Source organism: Vicugna pacos, unplaced genomic scaffold, assembly GCF_048564905.1.
Source record: "Vicugna pacos unplaced genomic scaffold, VicPac4 scaffold_21, whole genome shotgun sequence".
Lineage (NCBI taxonomy): Eukaryota > Metazoa > Chordata > Mammalia > Artiodactyla > Camelidae > Vicugna > Vicugna pacos.
In genome coordinates, this window is record NW_027328742.1 from 21,792,091 (window position 1) to 21,815,598 (window position 23,508).

Consider the following 23,508-nt stretch of genomic DNA (forward strand, 5'->3'; position numbering starts at 1 on the left):
AGAGAGAGAGAATGTAAAAAGCACAGGGATGACGGGTATAAGGGACAGCCATGCCCAGGGCTGAGATCAAGTGCCCAGAGGAGGGCCTTCCTTAACAGAGACCCGTCTTGCTGGAAAGGGCATGGCCCTGGTTCCTTGAGGTCCAGAGAAAGCATCTTGGTGCTGTGTTTGTGGATCCTGCAAGAAACTGCCCTCCAGGGAGCCAGGAAGGCTGTTTATGGGGCAGCATCCTGCTGGAAGCACGCCGGGGGTGCAGGCGGGAGAAGCCGCTAGCTGCTTGTGTTGCTGAGCCCTGTGCACCGCAGGAGGCTGTTTCTGGAGAGGCTGCAGGAGCCGGCATGGCGAGGTCTCTGAGCTGCAGGAGCTGAGCGCTAAGGAATCCACCCAAGGAGGAAGCAAAGCCCTTCTGTCCTGTGATGTCTCTCCAGCGTCCTCTAATGACAAAGCGTAACATTGCACCAGCTGGCAAAGATAAAAATATAAATAAGGGGCCCGGATCCATGATCCATTCGTATAGAGCAGGCAATGAGTTTGGAACTGAGAAGTGATAAACTGATAACTAGCACGGTCCACCCCTTCGGCTGCCGAGCCTCCATGTGCGCTTTCCTTTGTACACGCACTTGAACTCGTGTACAGCAACGGAACAACTTCCTATCTCCACCTAAAAGGAGCGATCGACCTCATGACAGATCCCTTCCCCCGAATGAGAATGACGGTCCCAGCAGTCACTGTATCCACTGTCGCGTTTATTCGCTACTCCCCGTGCTCAGTCCCCTCCCAGCGCAAACGCTACCACCTTCAGCTGAGTCTTCAGACTCGACTGGAAAATGAACATCCAGCAACCTGGATATGAAATAAAAATGGGAAGGAGAAAAAAGGAGAAAATGGCACGGACGTGCAGATAAAGCTGCCATGTGAAGAAGGGGAACTGCGGGAGGCTGCTGCGGCCAGCGTGTCTGTGCGGGGCCCCAAGGCAGCGGCCGCCCGGGCTGCTTCCTTCGTTCCCCACCCTAACGCCCCTCAGCTGCTCTGGTCCTTCACCTGCGGGGTGACGCGTCCCTTCACCGCATGAGGGTCTGAGCACTCCATTGCCCCGTCCTTTGTTGTTGTTTTTGTGTGTTTGTTGGTGAAGGTTTCCATCACCCTTTGCTTGGGTGCGGAAGCGCTAAAGACGCCCCGAGAGTCCCCTGGGCCCCGGTTGTCCTCGTCGCCCCCCCCCACCCGCGTTGTAGCAGTAGCCCGAGTCCTTGGTAATCAGGTGCAATCACTTAGCCGGAAAATTAACCCGTTTCCCACGGCCTGTCGGTGCGGTGCGTCGGGAGCCTGGCGTGGCCGCGGGCGGGTCTCCCCGTCCAGCTCAGCGCGGCGCCCCGCGGGGAGCACGTCCCTCTGAGAACCGGGGCCGCGAACCGGCGGAGCTCGAGGCTTCCCCAGTCTGCTCAGGTCGGGCAGCCAGGCGGGCGCCCCTTCAGGTGGGTCGAAGCAGTGCATTCAGACATGATCCGTAGTGTCGTCGGCGGTGCGAGGCGCAGCCAGGCGTTTCCCACCGTGGGGAGGGCAGAGCGGCAGGCTCCAAACCCGCAGACTTCCCTGAGATGGCAGGACCCCGAGTTTTTGTGGAGTTCCACCCTCTCCTCCACCTTGTTTCACTCAGGCTTTGAAAGTACTTACTACCGCCTGCTCGTCGAATCCGGTCCACATAAGGCTTGCTTGCTGCCAGCGCAGTGGGCCAGGTGATGTGTCGTGGAGAAGCCAGATGTGCGTGTGGGTTCCCAGGCACCTCCGTGGAGAGCTGACTCGCCGCCAACGGTGCCTGTGTAGGAATGACTTTCAGGACTCCCTCTGCCTGTTCGTTGAACTCTGTAACACAGAAGGGCATGAACAGATACCCCACATGGTGTGAGTTTTGGCAAGCCGTCCTAGAGGTGCGTGGGCAGTGAAAAGTGAGGCGGAAACAAGGGGTGAAGCATTCAAGGCAGAAGCTAATCTGCAGAAATTTCTCAGCAGCCCTCACGTGAGCACACCTGTAGGCAGGGCGCTGGGTCTCCACTCAAAAGAGAACAATGGAGCTTCTCTTTACCATTTGATAACGAAGCATATAAATTACAAAGCACTGTGCTATTTTTTTTTCTTTTTTGATGGGGGAATCAAATGAAATAGAATCAATAAGAACTCCTTTGGTTTGCAGAGCACAGACCCGTAGGGGTGCTACACACAGCACGAATGTTTGTGAAATGCCATGCTTTCCGCATTCCATCTGACAATAATCAGAAACCAGGGTTTATCAACTGTAGGGAAAAGAGACTGAATTCGTTTTCTATTTTCTCTACTAGAATTACAGCAAAATGTTTGTCATTACAAGAGGAAAACCAAGAGTATGCAAGCAGTTAATTAATAAAAAATATTGTTACTTGTCTGGATTTTGTGATATTTATGGTATTTGTCATTTTTATTTCTTGTAGTTTCTTTACTCATTCTGGACACGTACCCACTTTTGCATTTGACTATATATTGATAATTTTGTACATTTCTATTTAAATTTTCCAAAAGCATGTAAGTATCAAGTTCACCCAAACTTGGATCCACCCCATGTTGGTGAGACATACAAAGAGTGGCCTTGTAATGCCTAATGCAAATCTGACCACTTAGTATTTACACGTGTCTAAAATCAGGCATTGTTCAGTTACTAATCTGAGACTTGGGCTTTTTTATCCTAAAACGGTAAAAGCACATCTAAGACTTCTAACTTACGAAAATACCGTGTTCTGTCAACAGACTACCCTCTGCCGAGACAAACTCACAGAAACAAAGGTCTTGGCGCTCATTAAGTTCCTCATGTGATGATGTCACATTTCTTAAAAGTAAAATTTAAACTTTATTAAAATCTAAACTAAAACAAGGAAAAAAGTATGTTTTCAGCCTCAGTTCAGGGCCCCAAAAGGTCATGAGCCGTTTATTGATTTGCATATTGATTTTAATATTTTCCCAGCAGGTGGCAGTAAAGAGTCTGGTTCGAAGTCATTTAGCATATTACAACAATTAATGCCAGGCAAAAATAAAATATCTTGGGGACAGGGATTCTGTCTTTCTGACTTGGACAAAGGTGCTATATGGGCCGGTGGCCCTGCTGAGCTCTTTAAGTTCTATGTGTATATGTATGTGTATTAATTTTGTGTCCTGCACCTCTACCGAATTCACTGATGAGCGCTGGTGGTTCCTGGCAGCGTCCTCCGGATTTTCTGTGTATAGTGTCAAGTCATCTGCAAATAGGACCGTTTCACTTTTTCCTTTCAACTTGGATCCCTCTTACATTCTTTTCTTCTCTGATTGCTGTGGCCAGGACTTCCGAAACTATGTTGAATAAAAGTAGTGAGAGTGGACATTCCTGACTTGTTACTGATCTTCAAGGAAATGCTTTCAGCTTCTCACCACTGAGTGTGATGTTGGCCGTGGGTTTGTCATACGTGGCCTTTATCATGTTGAGGCACGTTCCCTCTACACCTGCCTTCTGGAGAGTTTTTAATCATAAGTGAATGTTGAATTTGATCAAAAACTTTCTCTATGCCTGTTGAGATAATGTGGCTTTTATTCTTCAGTGTGATAATGTGGTGCATCACACTGAGTGATTTGCAGATACTGAAACCTCTTTGCACCCCTGGGACAAATCCCACTTGATCACGGTGTCTGATCCTTTCAATACATCGTTGGCTCCGGTTTGCTAGTATTTTGTTGAGAATTTTGCATCTGTGTTCATAAGTGATACTGGCCTGTAATTTGGGGGGGATTGTTTCAGAAGGACAGGCATTAACTCTCGTGTACGTGCCTGGTAGAATCCCCCTGTGAAGCCGCCTGGCCCTGAGATCTTGCTGGCTGGGAGGTTCTAAATGACTGATACAGCGTCATTCCTGGCACTCAGTCTGTTTGTATTTTCTGTTTCTTACCAGCTCAGTCTTCGGGAGCGTGTGTCTTTCTAAGAATTTGTCCATTTCTTCTGGGTTGTCCATTTGATTGATGTACTGATGCTTGCAGCCTCTTCTGATCCTTTGTGTTTCTGAGGGGTCGGCTGTAACTTCTCCACTGTCATTTCTGGTATGATTAATTTGAGCCCTCTCCCTCTGTTTCTTGATGAGTCTGGCTAAAGGTTTATCAATTTTGTTTATCTTTTCAGAAAGCCAGTGTTTAGTTTCACTGACCTTTTCTATTGTTTTGCAGGCTCTATTTTATTTATGTCTGCTCTGATCTTGATGATTTCTTTCCTTCTACTAACTTTGGGTTTTGTTTGTTCTTCCTTCTCTAGCAGCTTTAGGTGGAAGGTGAGGTTGCTTATTTGAGATTTTTCTTATTTCCTGAGCTAAGCTTGTATTGCTGTAAACTTCCTTCTTAGAACTGCTTTTGCTGCGTTCCGTAAGTTTTGGATTGTCGTGTTTTCTTTTTGATTTGTCTGTAGGTATGTTTTTATTACTTCTTAGATTTTTTCTGTGGTCCGTTGGTTGTTTAGTAGCGTATTGTTTATTTCTAATCTCTTAGCCTTGTGGTTGGAAAAGATGCTTGATATGATCTCCATTTTCTTAAGTTTGCTGAGGCCTGTTTTGTGGCCCAGCATGCGATCCAACCTGGAGAATGTTCCACGTGCACCTGAGAGGAGTGTGTGTTCTGCTGCTTTTGGCTGGAATGCTCTCTAGACATCATTTAGGTCCATCTGGTCTAATGCGTCATTTAAGGCCTGTGTTCCCTTAGTGATTTTCTGTTTGGATGGTCCGTCCATTGATGTAAGTGGGGTGTTAAGGTCCCCCACTATTTTTGTGCTATTGCTAATTCCATCACATTTGAATGAGAGTCTTGCTGGGCAGAGCATCATTGGTTGTCAGTTTCTCCTTTTCATCACCTTAAATACATCATGTCACTCCCTCTGGCCTGCAGACTTTCTGCTGAAAAATGCTGATAACCTTGTGGGTTATCCACCCACAAGGTTATCAGCAGGTTATATATATTTTGCCTTTCTCTTGTTCTTTTAATATTCCCTGCTCATCTTTAATTTTTGCCATCTTAATCACAATATGCCTAGGGGTGTTCCTCAGGGTTAGTCCTGTACAGCACTCTCTGTGCTTCTGGACTTGGGTGACTGTTTCCTTTCCCAAGTCAGGGAAGTTTTCAGCTATTATCTCATCAAATATTTTCTCACTGGAATTTGACACAACATTGTAAAATGACTATAACTCAATAAAAAGTGTTTAAAAAATATTTTCTGAGGCCCTTTCTCTCTTCTTCTGGGACCCCTAAAATGCAAATATTAATGTGTTTGATGTTGACCCAGAGGTCTCTTAATCTGTCATTTTTTTTCATTCCTTTTTCTTTTTTCTGTTCTGTGTTACTGATTTCCACTGCTCTGCCTTCTAGCTCACTGATCTTCTGCCTCATTTAGTCTACTGTTGGTTCCTTCTAGTATATTTTTCATTTCAGTTATTGTATTCTTCAGCTCTGGTTGTTCCTTATATTTTCTAGCTCTTTGTGCTAACTTCTCACTCTGTGCATCCGTTCTCCTCCCAAGGTCTCTAACTGTCTTCACAATCACCATCCTGGGCCCCTTCTTGGATAGATTGCCCAGCTCCACTTCACTTAGTTCTTCTTTCTGGATTTTACCTTGTTCCCTTGTCTGGAACATGTTCCTCTGCTGCCTCATTTTGTCTTAATTTCCATTTGCATTTTTATGTGTGTGGCAGGTTAATTATGTTTCTTGACCTTAGAGAAGTGGCCCGCTGTAGGAGCCACCTGTACTTCCCAGCAGTGCACTCCCTTCTCATCACCCGAGGGCTGGGGGCCAGCTGATTCCAAGGCAGAGTCCTGCCTGTGTCTGTGGACTTAATCCACAGGCTGTGGGATCATAGTTTTCTAGCTTCTGGCGTCTGTCCCCTAGTGGTGATGGCCTGTAGGCTTGTGCAGGCTTTCTGGCAGGAAGGGCCGGAGCCTGCCCACTTGTGGGTAGAGCTGGCGCTTGGCCTTCTGGTGGGCGGAGCCGTGCCTAGCAGCATGTCTAGAGGCAGCTGTGGGCTCAGAAGGTCTCTAGGCAGCCTGTCTGCTGGTGGGTGGAGCCCCACTCATTGTTTGGCCTGAGGCACCCCAGCACTGGAGCCCACAGGCTGTTTGGTGGAGCCAGGTCCTGGTGCCAAGGATCCAAGTGAGGTGTTAGCCTCAAGGAGAGCTCATGCAGATGACTACTCCCCACTAGTCCACCACCAGCTTTTATGTCCCCAGAATGAGCCACAGCCACCACCCACCTCCCCAGGAGTCCCTCCAGGACCAGCAGGTAGGTCTGGCCAAGGGGCCTGTGAAGTTACTGCCCTTGCCCTTGGTCCTGCCGTGCATGAGAGCCTCTGTGCGCCCTGCAAGAGTGAAGTCCCTGCTTCCCCCAGTCCTGAGGAGCCCTTTCAGCTAAGCCCAGCTGGCCAGCAAAGCCAAATGCCCTGGGGGCTCCTCTTCCTGCTGGTGGATCCCCCCACCCCCTCCCAGGCTGAAGACATGACACTGGGCTCAGAAGTCTCACTCCTGTGGGAGAACCTCTGTAATACAATTACCCTTCAGTTTGTGGGTCACCCACCCAGGGCTGTGGGATTGGACTATATGGCAAATGTGCCCCTCACTGCCTCGCAGTTCTTCCTCCTTTATATCTCTAGATACAGAAGATCTTCTTTGATAGGTTCCAGTCCTGTTTTTTTCCTTCTTCGTTTTTAATGGAGACACTGGGGATTGAACCCAGGACCTCATGCATGTTAAGCATGCGCTCTACCACTGAGCTATTACCCTCCCCTCTTCAGTTTTTTGTTGTTGTTGTCGTTGTTTTTAATCAATGGTTGTTTGGCAGTTGGTTGTGATTTTGTTATGCTCATGAGAGGAGGTGAGCTTAAGGGCCTACTCTGCCATCTTAATCTGATAATCTAGAAATGTCTAACCAAGACTTCTTGACATCATCATCTTTTTCCACTTCAGTTTCCCTTCAGTCATCTTTCGTCCCAGGTTGGGGGGTGTTGGGATGTAGCCGAGAGGAAATGGAGTTGGGAATAGACACAGCCTGGGGTCGGTGGGATGCACTCCCATGGGCCTCAGTCACGTGCATTCATAGCTGGGTTGTTGCTGGCCCTGCTCATAGAGGAATGACCTCCAGGAAAACTCCTACCACTCGGTGTCCTCATCCGCCCGAGGTTCTGGCATGAAGGCGTCCAGATGGCATGAGGGCCGGAGGTCATGTCATCACATGAGTGTGTCCTACGTACTCATCACAGAAGGTACACGAATAGTGGTAGAGAAACAGTTTTAAATGTTTGGAATCAGAAGCTACGTGTAGAATTTTTCTACCAAATACTATAGCTCATATTTAAAGGAAAATAGGCAGATGACTACCCTCAGATGTACTAGATGTTATTAAAAACAATTCAGTTTTTAGCAATATCAGGCTAAAGAAGGCTTTTCTAAGCTATCGATAATTTTTTAAAAACTGAGAGAACTTACAATATTGAAAAATGAAATACAAAGTCATTGTCATGTAAATTACTGAAGATTATGAAGCAAGAAAATGAAGAAAAAAGTTATAAATGCGTATTAAGCAGTTGAGAACAAAATTACATATTTTCCCTGAATTCCAGCGTGTTTGCGGTTTTCATCAGCTCTTTAATTGTCATAATTTGTTGTGATTTCTCTTCTCATGTTGTGTAGGTATTCACTTCCTCATCCAATTTTGCATCCTTTTCCTTAAAGTGGCTCTGCAACATTGTTTCGGTCCGCGGCTCCCATCAGCGGGAACTCCCACTCGCTTGTCCTGTGAAAGCAGTGAGCGCCAGTCAGCGCTAGGGGAGAGGTGACGGTCCACAGAGAAGACCACCAACCTGAGTCCTTCAGGGACACGCGCTGCCTTCCTCCCCGTCCCTCTCCCAGCAGCCGACATCAGGCGGGTTCGCCTTCGGTGAGGAGGATGTGTTCTCCCGCCAGACTGTGTCCTCGCCCCCTTGACCCCGAGGAGCAGCAGTGGGGAGATGACAGAAAGAGAAAACCACGCTCTCTCTCTTCCTTAGATCATCGCTGCGACCTCGCTGGGCCAGCGGCTTTGCACTTCCCACGTTTTGCGCTTTCTGAGCAGACCCACGCCTCTTCCTGAAATTCTTCCTCCTTTTCTGTTTCACATACTCACCCTTCATGACTCAGCGAAGTGACTCATCACCTCTGAATAGTCTTCCCAGGACACTCGGGGACCGTTCTTTGTACAGTCAAAGCACCGTGTGATGTGTCTTTGGTACAGCACTTATCTCATTGAATTGTCAACACTTCTTGGCTTTTCTGCCTCTGTTGATTGGCACCGAAGGCTTTCAGATCTGGGACAGAACCTGGTGCTTGGTAATTGCTCAATAAGCATTTATGTGTCAGATGAGCTAGTGTGGGAGCCTGGAGAGCAAAGAAACCAACAGTTAGCCTTTGTGAACGATCCTTGCTTGGGTCCTGGCCCACAGCAATGGCTCAGTGAGACTGGAAAGGTTGCAGAGATACTTCTGAAGGAAGAGGTAAAGTCCATGAAAGGAAATGATGTGGCGCTTAAGAAGAGAGGGAAGTTTGGGATGATGGCATTTTTAGATAAGAAGACTATGAGGGGCGTTGACATCATTAAATGCTACAGACGTAAAAGGCAGAATGCAGGTGTGGGCTTATGACCGATGAGTGTACATCTGGATATGCTGACAAGTTCTTTCATCTTATCTCATTGTCTTCTGGTGGCCTCTGCAGCTTTTTCCAGTCCTTGGTCCTACGATCACTCCCGCTCATTAATCTTTCTTTACTAAACACACCCTCAGTGACTCATGCCCAAAACCTACGCGACGAATGGCCAAAAGGGGACCGCACGCCCAGAAGCACCGGCTGGGCTGCGCTCAGGAGCGCGGAGATTCTACCTGCGCGTTTTGACTTCTCCTCTGAGTCATTAGTTTTATGCTCTGAGGTGACGGCAGTTGTCACCTCCTAAAGTGAATGATGCAGTCATTCCAGCAGAAGCTAAACACCTGGTCAATGTCTATGCTCTGTCTGTTCCCTGAATACTCCAAAACACCAGTCATCCTCGGTGAACGCAATAACCACCCACCGACTGAACCCGAGGTAGTCTGGAGACCAATGTAGGCAGTTCGCCTGGATGTGGTCCCCAGAATAGTACCTAACAAAGAATTGGGGCGTGCACGGTGGGTTGACTCTGGTCCACATGACCTACCTGGAGAGCAAACAAGTTGCTAGCTTTACCAATGATGCAGCAGCTCCTGTACCAGGGGTCTGATTTTGCCCTCGCAACCTCTCTGTGAGGTAGCGATTTTTTAATCTCTGCTTTAAAGATGAAGAAACTGGGGCTCAGAGTGATGACCCAACCCAGACGGCTCTGGGCGGCAGAGAGAGAAGTGAAGGTCAGGCTCGCCTGAGGCCAAAACCCTCGCTCCTCCTATTACATCCTATTCGAAGTGTTCGGCTGATGATGAAAAGGGCAGAGTTCCCGTGTCAGTGACACTTGGAGAGTACTACTAACCACTTGAGTTAACTGCTTACTTTTACTGATTCACTCTAGTTCTGAAGTCACTCCCAACCATAAAAGTTTTGCTCTAACTTTCCCATTGAACCTATTTATAGAACCCAAAGCATTTTGATGGCACCCACAGCACAGTACAATCATTGGAGAATGTACGTAAATTATTTTAAAGGCATGATAGATCTCCAAGGTCATCCTCATAGATTAAGTGTCAGAAATGAAATATTACATTTCAACTCTATAGGCTTTTTGAAGTAGATTTGAAGACAATAACTGAGAGTCCTGAAAAGTGCAATTTGCACTACCAAAATCCCAGAGGCCAGTCATTTTTAGTTGCCATTCAATAAAATGTGTGATTTGGCTTCCTGGAGTGGACTCTGTTTCAGATCTGGCCACCTGATGGTGACACCCCAAGCAACCAGATCACATTTGTGAATTTGAAGGATTTACACCAGTGAAATTCACCTCATCGCAAAATCCTCTGTGCTTTAGAAAAAGTGTATAATCTGTAGCAGAGAATTAGGCAAACCACTTGACCTCACCTACGTGAAAGGACATTTTCTCTAGAGACACTGATGCAAAAAAGTGTGGTCAGTAGTAAGGGGGGGTTGGCTCTGGCTCACGGGCTGCTGCTCAGTGTGCCAGTCCCCCGCCTAGCCCCGCAGATACAAACAGGTGGGCGTGTCAGAGAAGAAAGCGGGCCGTTCCAGCCGCTACCTAGCAAAGCACATGATGCAGGCCTGCCCGCTCAACGTCTCTGCATCAGATCAGGCCACAAAGCCTTGCCGTCTCTGGGCAGCGGTGGTCTGTCATTTCCCGCGTCTGCGTGGCTCTGCTCTAGGGGCTGGTGTGTTGAGCTCTGAAATGCTGCTGTTCACCATTTCCTCTACTGCTTCTTAGCTCTTCAAAGAATAAGGAAACCAATAAAGCCTCTTCTGTGTGTTCGCTGCAGTTCAGGGCACGGGCTCCGGGCAGAGGGCACGGGCGGGTGGCGGGCATTCCTTTCTCCCCAGCGTCATGATCTCGGCCCCTATTCCCCGAGGCTGAGGACGGGGTGACTCAGCCAACACCGCACGGTGAGGGGGGTGTCCTGACGGCTCCTGACACCCCCTGCCTGGGAGCAGAGCGAGGCCGGGGTCCTGGTGGCCGCTGGTCGCACGGGAGAGGGGGCAGGCGAGCCCTCAACACCGGCACTGTGCGCCAGCAAATCTTTGCTTCTTTTGGACTCGGGAAGGTAGCATTTGCAGCAGTAATTTTTCATTTGTCTGTGTAATCAGGCTCTTCAGCCACATAAAGAACCATTTGTGACCGTGGCTGGGTGCTCTGCTGGCCGGGGACCGTCAGGGGCGTCTCAATAAAGCCAAGCAGACGGCTGCTCTTTGTAAAACTAAGCTTTTTTCCCCATAGGATTCTGCTTTAAGTCAGAGTCCCCTTTCCCATTTGAACTTAAAAAAAAAAAAAAAGGCAAATCTGCTCCTCTGAAGGATTCTTTCTTTGAAAATAACTACATATACTTGTGTTTAACCTCAAGTTAATTTTTCACTAAAAAACAGGGACCAGAGGAGGGACCATTGTTCTGCAGTAAATCTGTAGGAAGAGGCAGAGGTGCTTCCTGGATGCAAGGACATGACACTTTCCGCAAAAACAAACAAACAAACAAAAACCCTGCTCCTATATTCAGGGATGGCAGCTAAATGTGAAGAAAAGGAAAGGAAGGGAAGGGAAGGGAAAAGAGAGCAATTATTCCCCAATAATTTAAGGGGTTTGTTTGCAGAGCATAATAACTGAATTTTCTCTGCCATTTCTGAGAAAATATGAAAAAAAATTTAAATTAGTCTTGCCCATTAAAGCAACTTAAATGTCCATCGACAAATGACTGGATAAAGAAGCTGTGGGATATTTATACAATGGAATACTACTCAGCCATAAACAAAAATAAAATAATGCCATTTGCAGCAACATGGATGGACCTGGAAATGATCATACTAAGTGAAGTAAGTCAGAAAGAGAAAGAGATGTCTCATGATATCACTTATATGTGGAACCTAAAATACAACACAAACCTATTTACAAAACAGAAACAGACCCACAGAAATAAAATACAAACTTATGGCTACCAAGGAGGAAAGGGGGCGAGGAGTGATAAACAGGGAGTTTGAGGTTTGCAGATACTACTACTGTACATAAAACACAGAAACAACAAGTTCCTACTGTAGAGCACAGGGAACTGTATTCAATATCCTGTAGTAACTTACGGTGAAAAAGAACATGACATGGAGTATATGTCTGTATGTGTATGGCTGAAATGTTCTGCTGGACACCAGAAAGCGACACAGCATTGTAAACTGATTACACTTCAATTTAAAAAAATGAAATAAATCATAATTAGAAAATAAAATAAATAGGATACTCAGAAAAAATATTTATAGATGCAACAGAAAACTTGGAAAAATCAGAGGCAGCAAGAGAAGAGGAGGCACCAGTCTCCCATCCGTCCGTGTCCCCTGAGTGCGGGGCTGCCTTCCAGGGGAAGGTCGTCTACCGTTTTGCTGCCTTTTATAAAGCAAGCCCGAGGAAGCGCCTAGTCAGAGATGCCAGACCGTCTCCCTGTGGGGTGTCGGCTGCTTGCAGGAGTATCTGGGAATGCCAGCTGCCAAGCAACTCAAGAACGCGGGGCTCGTGGGATGTTGCCCCTCTCCTGGGAGGAGGAAGACGATGGAGAGTTGATCTTGGGGGCAGCCCTTCTTACCGGGACAAGGTGGGGATGCCCACTGTCAGTTCACAGTCCAGGCAACACAGAAGGCTTCTGGAACCACCTTTGGACAACCCTCTTCCGCCCTGACCCAGGCCAGAGAGCAACTCAGCAGCCAAGCCAAAAAACAACTCTGCACAGTTCTTCCTCCAACGCTAATGACATGTCCTTTGAATCGGTTTTGTCAGCATGTGGCTGGCCCCCTGATCACCTAAAACCCTGTGCTCGATCCAGGCCCCCAAAGTTCTTCACCAACTCTACCAGCCCCATCAGAATTCCTGTTTCTGTAGAGCTTGATGCAGGTTTGGTCCCTTGGTCATTACACACACTGAAATGCGAAACCAGCCCGAGCTTTCTGGAGGGCATTAACCCTGCTTATCAGACAAAGCCTAACACTGGGCTCTCACTGGAAAATCCCCAAGATTTTTCTCTGAGTTACAAAACGCAGGACCTGTTCTGAATTCTGCAAATATGGGATAATGTAGCGTCCACCCACGGACCACAGCGCACAGCACGGATTTCGCAGCCCCGATGAAGCAGCCCCACATGAGGCTGTGGATGGTGAGACGGGGTCTGGGAGCTGCAGGGCTGCTCGGCTCTTCCTGGTGACAGCCTTCTCTTCCAGAAGCTCCAGCCAACTCTGAGTGGTGGCGCTGAGGGCAGGAGCCAGAACCTAAGGTTCCGTGCAGTTGCAGGGTCTATGGCCGACTTACCATGTCTTCCAACCTCTGGCTGCAGAAGGAAGACAGAAGTGGTTTTTCCACTTACCAATATTTCAGTCTAGTCATACGTAATTAGTAATTACGTAACCTGTTTGCGCTTCAACCAGCACCTAAGCCTCTTCCTGCACTCATCCTCAGTTCCTGAGCCGGGGTCTTCTAAAGCCTCACTCTCCGTCTCTGGGGTTCTCTCTTCCTCCCAGCTTCGATCCCACACTTCTACCCAGTGGGACTGGTCAGGATTTCTAACCTTCTGTCTCTGGTCCTCTATGTAGTTCAGTTAAAATTAATCATGTTTCTTCTGCCTGAAATCACGTTCATTTCTCCAAATGCCCCATCACCCTTGAGGCTCAAGTCAGATGACCTCTCTTTCATGAAGTCTTCCCTGACCTTAACAAGGTTCAATGGCTAGCTACGTCCTTCCTTCTAAACTTCCAAAGCCTCTCGTTTGACCCCCTTTGACGGCACACACATTCTTCCTCTAAGCGTACGTTCTCAATGTACGGGATTATCTCCTGTGGTGGGAAAAGCCCTTGCCAAACAAAGCCACGCCTTCTCCATGTTTGAAATGTCAGAGCACCGAGAAACATCTCGCCCAGGGCGAGGAGTCAGAAAACGCTGAGTGTCGTTCTATAAGAAGCTTACTTACCCAAGTGTGTCACAAACGAGAAAAAATACGTGGTAGAAACACTGAGCAGAACGTGTGAAATGTAGGCTTCATCATTGTTTGGATGGGGTGAGACCAGCAGATCAGGGCGTGGCTGCTGTGGGAAGGGCAGGGGCGCCCACGCAGGGGCTGCCCGGGGACGGCCTAGAGGGAGGCAGGGGGGCTTGCGGGCGAGGAGTTTTACTGTGGCTCTTTCGGGAAAGAACAGAGGGCGTGGCAAGCAGGCACGCAGGATTAAATTAGAGTGATTTCAGTGGGCTCTGCGGTGTAGGGGTCGCACCTAGTGATGCCCGACCCTGGGATGATTAGATCAGGGGTGCAGAGACCCCTGGGAGTGGGAGGCACTGACAAAGAAGGGGGTGGGCTCCACTCCAGATTGGCGAGTTTGCGGTATGGAAGGCCCCCCAGCACGTGAGCCGTTTGCTGCCTCTAGGAGCTCGCTGACGCTGGGAGGGCGGTCTCTCCAGGGTCAGGAAGGCCCTGATGTCAGAGCATCAGAAAGACAGGGCATGAAGAAGCATGACCCCTCCAGGGCCTTCTTGCCCACTGGAAGCCACCACCGCTTCCTCGCCCGCACCATCCAGCCCTCTCGTCCTGTCCCTTACGCCTGCCCCATTCACCTGCCTGTGAGTAAATACAGTCCAAGAGCACCATCAGGAAAAAGCGTTTTTCCATAAAATTTGCAGCTAATTTAGATGCAGCCTTTTAGACACCAAGGGAGTCATCTGTTTAAAACTGAAGCATGCCACTTACAGAGAAGTACCCTCATCCTGGGTACAGACTTCACGACTCATCAGGAAGTAAGGACGTTTCTTTTTATTCTAACCGTTTCATGAGACACTTTCCGAGACATAGTGCACATTTCCTTACAGTGTGGCCTGGTGTTTAGAGCGTGGACTCTAGTCCCAGAATGACTGGGTTCCAGCCCTGCCTCTGCCACTCCCGTCTGTGACTGGGAGGCAAGACACCCTTTCTGCTCACCCTCCTCGATTTCCCCTCCTGCAAAATGGGAATAATAATCACAGTGACAGCTGCCTTGCAGTGTTGTCCTGAGGAGTGAGCGCGCCTAGAGTGGTTCCTGGCGGAGACGCCATCGCTCCATGACACGTGCTCCTGAGCTGCTGGCGAACAGCGCCCAGGGCAGCCCCGCGCGGGCCGGGGGCCGGGCGCCTCCAGCTGTGGCTTGCTGGTCCTGCCTGGTGGCTCTGCTCTTGGAACGCTGCTATCGGGTTTTCTTTATCATGTCAGGCTGTTGGTCAAAATGTCTTTTCGTTTCTTGTCACTGTCATATCCTCAGTACCTCGAACAGAACTTAGAACTTAATATGCACCCAGTAAATATTTTTGAAAGGATGAGAAACTGTCCTTCTTTGCTTTTGCCATCATACTTCCAGCATCAAACAACAAGATGTGTTGCTTGTGATCTGCTCAGGGCAGGAAAACCAAATGCCCCGATGTGGGCAGGCCACGTGTAAACCTGGGCTGGGGCACAGGCATGCCCACACACCACCAAAACTGTGTGTCCAGGAAATGGAGGGAGAAACATCCCCTTGTTGGGAAGGACGGATCAAACATGAGCTGATCTGATTATTAAGCTTGGCAGCCACTTCGTGTTTGTAGCTGGATTCTGACCCCGAGCCAGTCCTATGGGCTCATGTCAGGGCCCCACAGGCCATACGTAAATGTGCACAACATTGTTGACTCGAAACCCTGTGCAGGGGACGCGGGCAGCATGGCTTTGGTGTGCCCCGCATGGGGGACCACGGGAGTGGGGAAGCCGCAGCACTCGCCACCTCGGCAGGTCACCTGGGAAGAGCCTCCCTCACCCACGGTACATACACCTTCTTCTTCCAGGCATCTGCTGCTGGACATTTAGGCTGTTCCCATGTCTTGGCTGCTGTAAACAGTGCTGCTATGAACACTGGGGTGTGTGTACCTTTTTGAATCAGTGCTTCCTCCAGCTACGTGCCCAGGAGCCGTAAACCCTCATTCACTGAGGACGAGGACCTGCGTCATAGACCTGGGGCCAGGTGCAGTGATGAGGAACAGAGGCCAAAGAGTCCCGGGGAAGAAGGGGCCAGACCCACCAGAGCATGGCATGCCCGTGGACGCGGCCGTGCCCAGCTGCGGAGCTGGCAGGCTAGAAGTAGCTGACCGGAGTTGGAGCTGAAAATTAATGATGGTCCCAGGGGTCTTCTTTTATTTAAAAAAGATTTCGTAGGTTCCCAAAGATGCCCACACCCCAATCCTTGGAACCTGTGACTATGTTACTGTCTTGGCAAAAGAGACTTTGCAGGTGTGATTAAGGTTAAGGACCTGGAGGTGGGAAGAGGTGCTCAGATTACCCAGGTGGACCCAATCTGACCACAGGCGTCCTTAGAAACAGAGAGCCTTTCCTGGCTGCAGAAAGACGGTGGTGTGAGGATCACCTCGCTGCCTCCTCGCTGGCTTTGAAGCTGGAGGAAGGGGCCACAGTTGGGGGAGTGTGACAGCCACCAGAAACAGGGAAGTCCAGGGAGCAGGTTCTCCTCTGGGGCCTCCAGGAGGAACACAAGCCCTGTTGAGACTTGATTTCAGACCCACCACACTCCCAGGGGATGGACTTCCGACCTACAGGACTGTCAGGTAATAGATTTCTATTTAAGTGGCCAAATGTGAGACAGTTCACTGTAGCAGCAATAACAAAGGAATATAAATGTTTATACAGCTCCTTCTTGGGCCAGTGCTGAGCTAAACATTAAAGCTACAGCAATATGTAAATCAGACCTAATTCCTACCCTAGTGAGGCTTACAGTCCAGTTCTTACAGAGTCCTAAACCGGCTGATATATGCAGAACCAGGGAGTTTAAGAGAGAGGTCATCTCGTCAGGGCACTTACTTCTACCGTGTTAAGTCTGCAAACCGTGCCCTGAATCATGCGAAGTTTCTGAATCAGCCTTTCTATGGATGAAATGTGCTCTTGACAAACAAAAACAATGTCCTTACATAAGTAACTTCTTACTACTGAGATAAAGTGGCACTCACAAACTAATTTTAAAAAGGGGGAAACAATTCTACAGTATTGTTTAGCAAAAACTACCAGAGGACATGAATAGCCAGCAGTTGACAGAGAAGATAAAAACACATGACTGTGGAATTAAATACCGAAGTCCACCAATTTTTGTTAAGGTTAGTAAAGCTGGTTATTCATGAAGTACCACACAGACAATAGCTACATATATACTTATCATATGTTGAGTATTTAATCTGAGGTCACAAACATCCTAAGAAATAAAGCACATCCTTTTATTATTTACTGATTTATTTTTGTTGACATGTAATTGATTCACAATATTGTTAGTTTCTGGTATACAGCATAGTGATTCAGTTATATATATCTCTATATATTTTCATATTCTTTTTCATTATAGGTTGTTACAAGATATTGAATATAGTTTCCTGTGTTATATAATAGGACCTTACTGTTTATCTATTTTATATATAGTAGTTTCTATCTGCTGATCCCAAGTTCCCAATTTATTCCCTCATCCCTTTTCCCCACAAGCAACCATGTTTGTTTTCTCTGTCCGAGTCTGTTTCTGTTTTTTAAATAAGTTCATTCGTGCATTTCTTTAGATTCCACATAAAAGTGATATATGATATTTCTCTTTCTCTGTCTTATTTCACTTAGTATGAAATCTCTAGGTCCATCTATGTTGCTGCAAATAGCATTCTCTTATCATTTTTTATGACTGAGTAGTATTCCATTGACTATATATATCACATCTTCTTTATCCAGCCATCTGTTGATGGACACTTAGGTTGCTTCCAAGTCTTGGCTGTTGTAAACAGTGCTGCTATGAACATTGGGGTGCATGTATCTTTTTAAATTAGAGTTCCTTACAGAGATACCCAGGGATTGCTGGATCATTTGGTAAGTCTATTTTTAGTTTTTTGAGGAATCTCCATACTGTTCTCCATAGTGGCTGCACCAGTTTACATTCCTACCACCAGTGCAGGAGGGTTCCCTTTTCTCCACACCCTCTCCAGCATTTATTACTTGTAGACTTTTTGATGATGGCCCTTCTGACTGATGTGAGGTGATACATCATTGTAGTTTTGATTTGCATTTCTCTGGTAATTAGCAATATTGAGCATCTTTTCATGTACCTATTGGCCATCTGCATGTCTTTATGGGAGAATAGCCTGTTGATAACTTCTGCCAATTTTTGGTTGGGCTGCTTCTTTTTTTTGTTGTTGCTATTGAGTTGTGTGAGCTGTTTGTATACTCTGCAAGTTGAGCCGTCATCAGTTGCATCAATTGCAAATATTTTCTCTCATTCTGAAAGTTCTCTTTTCATTTTGTTTATGGTTTCCTTTGCTGTGCAAAAGCTTGTAGGTTTGATTATGTCCCATTTCTTTATTTTTGCTTTAATTTTTATTGCCTTGGGAGACTGACCTATGAAAACATTGCTAAGATTTATGTCAGAGAAGATTTTGCCCATATTCTCTTTTTGGAGATTTATGGTGTCCTGTCTTATCTTTGAGTCTTTAAAGCCATTTTGAGTTTATTTTTGTGTATGGTATGAGGAATGTTCTAACTTCACTGGTTTACATGCAGCTGCCCAACACCACTTGCCAAAGAGACTGTCATTTCTCCACTGTATAGTCTTGCCTCCTTTGTCAAAGATTAATTGACTGTTGGTGTGTGGGTTTATTTCTGGACTCTCTATTCTGTTCCATTGATCCATGTGTCTATTTTTGTGCCAGCACCATGCTGTTCTGATGAGTCTAGCTTTGCAGTGTTGTCTGCAGCCTGGGAGGGTTATGCTTCCAGCTTTGTTCTTTTTGCTCAGTATTGCTTTGGCAATTCTGGGTATTTTGTGATTCCATGTAAATTTTGAGATTATTTGTTCTAGTTCTGTGAAAAATGCCCTGGGTAATTTGATAGGGACTGCATTAAATCTGTAGACTGTTTTGGGTGGTATGGCCATTTTAACAATATTAATTCTTCCAATCCAAGAGCACAGGATATCTTTCTATTTCTTTAAATAATCTTTGTTTTCCTTTATCAGTGTTCTATAGCTTTCTGCATATGTCTTTCAGCTCCTTGGTCAGGTTTATTCTAAGTATTTTTTTAACACAATGTTAAAAGGGGTATTTTTTTACTTTCCTTTTTTGATCTTTCATTGTTAGTATGAAGAAACGCAACAGATTTCTCTATGTTAATATTGGATCCCTCTACCTTGCTGAATTCATTTGTCAGCTCTAGTAGTTTTTGTATGGAGGCTTTAGAGTTTTCTCTATATAGGATATCATGTCATCAGCAAATAGTGACAATCCTACCTCTTCCCCTCTAATTCGGATCATTTTTATGTTTTTTCCTTGCCTGGTTGCCATGGGGAGGACTTCCAATACTAGGTTTAATAGAACTGGTGAGAGTTCTCTTCTCATCCATGTCTTGTTCCAGATTTTATGGGGAAGGCTTTCAACTCTTCACCACTAAGTATTATATTGGCTGTGGCTTTGGCATAAGTGCCTTTTGTTATGTTAAGATATGTTCCCTCTATACCTACTTTGGTAAGAGTTCTTATCATGGATGGATGTTGAATTTTATGAAATGCTTTTCCTGCATCTGTTGAGATGATCAAGTGGTTTCTGTCCTTCCTTCCGCTGCTGTGGTGTCTCACAGTGCCTGATTTGGGTGTGTTGAACCATCCTTGTGTCCATGAGTTGAATCCAACCTGATCATAGTGTATATTCTTTTCTATGTGTTGTTGGATTCGATTCGTTAATATTTTGTTGATAATTTTTGCATCTGTATTCATCAAAGATATTGGCCTATAATTTTCTTTTCTGGTGGTGTCCTTGTCTAGTTTTGGTATCAGGGGGATGTTGGCTTCATAGAATGACTTTGGGAGTGTTTCCTCCTCTTCAATCTTTTTGGAAGAGTTTGAGAAGGACTGGGTATAAGTTCTTCATGGTGTGTTGGTAGAAATCCTCAGAGAAGCCATCTGGTCTTGGACTTCTGCTTGCAGGGAATTTTGTTATTGTTGTTGCAGATTCTGTTTCACTTTTACTGATGGATGGATCTGTTCAAATTGTCTGTTTCTTCTTGATTCAGTTTTGGTGGGTTGTATGTTTTTAGAAATGTATCCATGTCTCCTAGGTTGTCCAATTTGTTGTTACATAATTGTTCATGGTATTCCAGTATTCATCATTTTTTGTACAGCTGTAGTATTGGTTGTTATTTCTTCTCTTTCTTATTTTGTTTATGTGAGATTTTTCTTATTTCCTGAAGTAAGCTTGTATCACTATAAACTTCCTTCTTAGAACTGCTTTTGCTGTGTCCCATAGGTTTGGAACGTCGCGTTTTCATTTTCCTTTGTCTCTTAGTGTTCTTTCATTTCCTCTTTGATGTCTTCAGTGATCCACCAGATGCTTAGTAGCATACTGCTAAGCCTCCACGGGTTTGTGGTTTTTGCAGTTTTTTTTTCTTGTAGTTGATTTCAAATCTCATAGTGTTGTGGTCAGATAAGATGCTTGATAAGATTTTAATTTTCTTAAATTTACCAAGGCATGCTTTGTGGCTCAGCATGCCATCTACCCTGGAGAATGTTCCCTTGCACTTGAGAAGAATGTGTATTCTGCTGCTTTTGGATGGAATGCTCTATAAATATCAATTCATCTGGTCTAATGTGTCATTTAAAGCCCACGTTTCCTTACTGATTTTCTTTCTGGATGGTCTGCCGGGCGGTGTAAGTGGGGTGTTAGGGCCCCTTACTGTTTTGTGTGCTGTCGATTTCCCCTTTATGTCTGTTAATATCTGCCTTATATACTGAGGTGCTCCCATGTTGGGTGCACATATATTTATGATTATTGTATCTTCTTCTTGGTTGGATCCTTTTACCGTCACGTAGCGTCCTTCTTTGTCTCCTGTAACAGTCTTTATTTTAAAGTCCCTTTGATCTGAGGTAAGTACCACCACTCCAGCTTTCTTTTGACTTCCGTTTGTGTGCAATACCTTTTTCTGTTTCCTCACTTTCAGTCTGTGTGTGTCTCCAGATCTGAAGTGAGTCTCTTGTAAGCAGCAAGTATACAGGTCTTGTTTTTGTATCCATGCAGCCAGTCCGTATCTTTTGGTTGGGCATTTAATTCCACTTACATGTAAGGTAATTATTGATATGTATGTTCTTACTGCAACTTTGTTAACTGTTTTGGATTTGTTTCTGCAGTCCTTTTCCCCACTCTCTTCTTTTGTTCTGTTCTCTTATGTTTTGGTGGCTATCTTTAGTATTATGTTCAGAATCCTTTTTCTATTCTGCGTGTTATGTATTATGGATTTGGGGTTTGCAGTTACCAGGAAGTTTGGGTATAGCAGTCTATGTATATATGTGATTCCCTTAAGTTGCTGATGTCTTAATTTGAAACACATTTTAAATACTCTGCATTTGTACTCTCCTCCCTTCATGATTACCAGGTTTGGGGTTTTTTGGCATTATGTTTCACCTCTTTTACTTCACCCTTCAGTGTGATAACAGTAACCTGTTATTAGAAGGCTTCAAAGCCCAGTGATGTCCAATAGGCAGGCGTTGTTAACGATCACCTGAAATTTGGCTACTGGAAACAGAGGTGTGCTGTCAAGTATACCAGAAGTAAAACAGTATAAATAAAAGAATGCAAAATATCTCATTAGTGCTTTTTAAAAAATTTTTGACATTGAAATAATATTATTTTACATTTCAATTAAGTAAAATCCATTATATTAATTTCATCTTTTTAATTTCTTTAACTAGAAAATTGAATACTGAAAAAATTCTTGTTTGCTAAATTTCTTTTTATGTGAAAGGGTATGGAACTTTTATCAAATGCTTTTTCTGCGTCTTTGATGTAATCTTTTATTTTCTTGCATTAATCAGTTATTGTGGTGAGTTACATTGATAGACTTTCCTAAGTGTCAGCTAGCCTTATACTTTTTAAAACCAAAGTATAGTTGTTTTACAATGTGTTAATTTCTGGTGTACAGCACAGTGATTCAGTTATACATATACACCTCTTCCTATTCTTTTTTATTCGAGGCAATTACAAGATACTGGATACAGTTCCCTGTGCTGTACAGTAGGACCTTGTCGTTTGTCTATTTTATATACAGTAGTTAGTATCTGAAAACCCCTAATTCCTAATTTATCCTTCCACCCTCCCCTTTCCCCCCAGTAACCATAAGTTTGTTTTCTATGTCTGTTAGTCTGCTTCTGTTTTATAAATACATTCACTCGTGTCACTTTTTAATATTCTACCTGTAAGTGGTATCACACGGTATTTTTCTTTCTCTCTCTGGCTTCACTTAGTACGATGATCGCTGGTTCTGAGGCTGTAGCTCGCGCTCAGTTGTGGTGTGTGCGCCTCGGCTGCCTGCTGCGGGCACAGGTGGTTTCATCGCTCTGGTCTTTATCCGTCTTCCTCGTTCGTGTGCTGTTGATACCCTGCCTTTACTGCGTGTCTGCCTTTGCCAGTGAGCTTTCCCATCTCATAACTTTCTTGTCTCAAGTTGTGACCTTTCCATTTCTGCCTAGAGAAGGTCCTTTAGCACTTGCTGTAAAGCTGGTTTGGTGGTGCTGAATCCTTTTAGCTTTTGCTTGTCTGTAAAGCTTTCCATTTCTCCATCAGATCTGAACGAGAGACTTGCTGGGTAGAGCACTCTTGGTCGCAGGTATTCCCTTTTCATCATTTTAAATATATCACGCTGCTCCCTTCTGGCCTGTAGAGTTTCTGCTGGAAAAAATCAGCTAATGGTCTCATGGGAGTTCCCTTGTATGCTGCCTGTTGCTTTTCCCTTTTTGCTTTTAATATTCTCTTCTTATCTTTAATTTTTTCATTTTAATTGCAATATGTCTAGGGGTGTTCCTCTTAGGGTTAACCCTGTGTCGGGCTCTCTGGGCTTCCTGGTCTTGGTGACTATTTCCAAGTTAGGGACATTTTCAGGTATTATCTCTTCACATATTTTCTCAGGCCCTTTTTGTCTCTCTTCTCCGCTGGGGACCCCTACAGTGTGAATGTTAGTGTGCTTGATGTTTCCCAGGGGTCTCTTAAACTGTCCTCATTTCTTTTCATTCTTTTTTCTTTTCTTTTCTGGTCTGTGGCAGCAATTTCCACCATACGCCCTCAGCCCCGCCCCAGTGGTGGGGAGCAGGCAGGCTGCCCTGCTGTCCCTCACACTGTGCTCTCAGAAGCGCTTGCTGAAGTCAGGCCCCAGGCCCCAGGCCCCACCACAGTTGTTCACAGTCATGTACCTGGGGGACAGCCTGTACTCCAACTCCACCTCCGGGCGTGTGAGCCCACAAAGCCCGCGGCTGCTAGGATCAGACCCGCCCCAACAGGCACCAGTAATATGCTCAGACATCCCACAGGTGCTCGGCTCACAAAGACACCAGTGGCATTAAAAACCTCCAAAGCTGCCTGGGACATAGCTCAGGTTTCAGCCTTGCTTCTGAAGTCACTGGGCCCTGGGGAGTGGGCTCTGATTTAAGCCCCACCTCTGCTTGGGGGCGACCCACCAGGCCTTGCACACTCCCAGAGCGCGAAGTGGCCGTAAGCTCACCGAGGAAGAGGCTGCCATGGTGGCTTCCCGCCCCTCCCTTCTCACATGTTAATAGTGGGGCTTTGGTTGCACACATGGGCTCCGTCACACACACTCAGCTGTGGCCTGTACCACACTCCAGCCCCTTTATGCTGTCTCTGGACTTTTTGGCAGAGGACATATTGGAGAGAAAAGGCTCGAGTGTAGAACGCCCAAGGTGAGCTGGCACGGCAGTCCCACTGTTGTAGCAAGGTGTCCTGGATGCATC

At 46.1% G+C, this 23,508-nt stretch overlaps 1 protein-coding gene and 1 non-coding gene across 2 annotated transcripts in view; both read right to left on the reverse strand.

The window, feature by feature from the left end:
* Positions 1-361: 361 nt before the first annotated feature.
* The window catches only part of LOC140685386 (serine/threonine-protein kinase Nek7-like), a 106,390-nt gene continuing 83,243 nt past the window's right edge, over positions 362-23,508 (reverse strand). Inside the window, exons 9-10 of the transcript XR_012070071.1 lie at positions 1,672-1,860; positions 362-462 (exon numbers count right to left, since the gene is read on the reverse strand). The gene's annotated coding sequence lies outside the window, so the exon portion shown is untranslated. The remainder of the gene's footprint in view (positions 463-1,671; positions 1,861-23,508) is intronic.
* On the reverse strand, positions 6,730-6,803 carry TRNAV-AAC (transfer RNA valine (anticodon AAC)). Its single transcript has one exon. It is a non-coding gene; the product is annotated as a tRNA-Val (tRNA).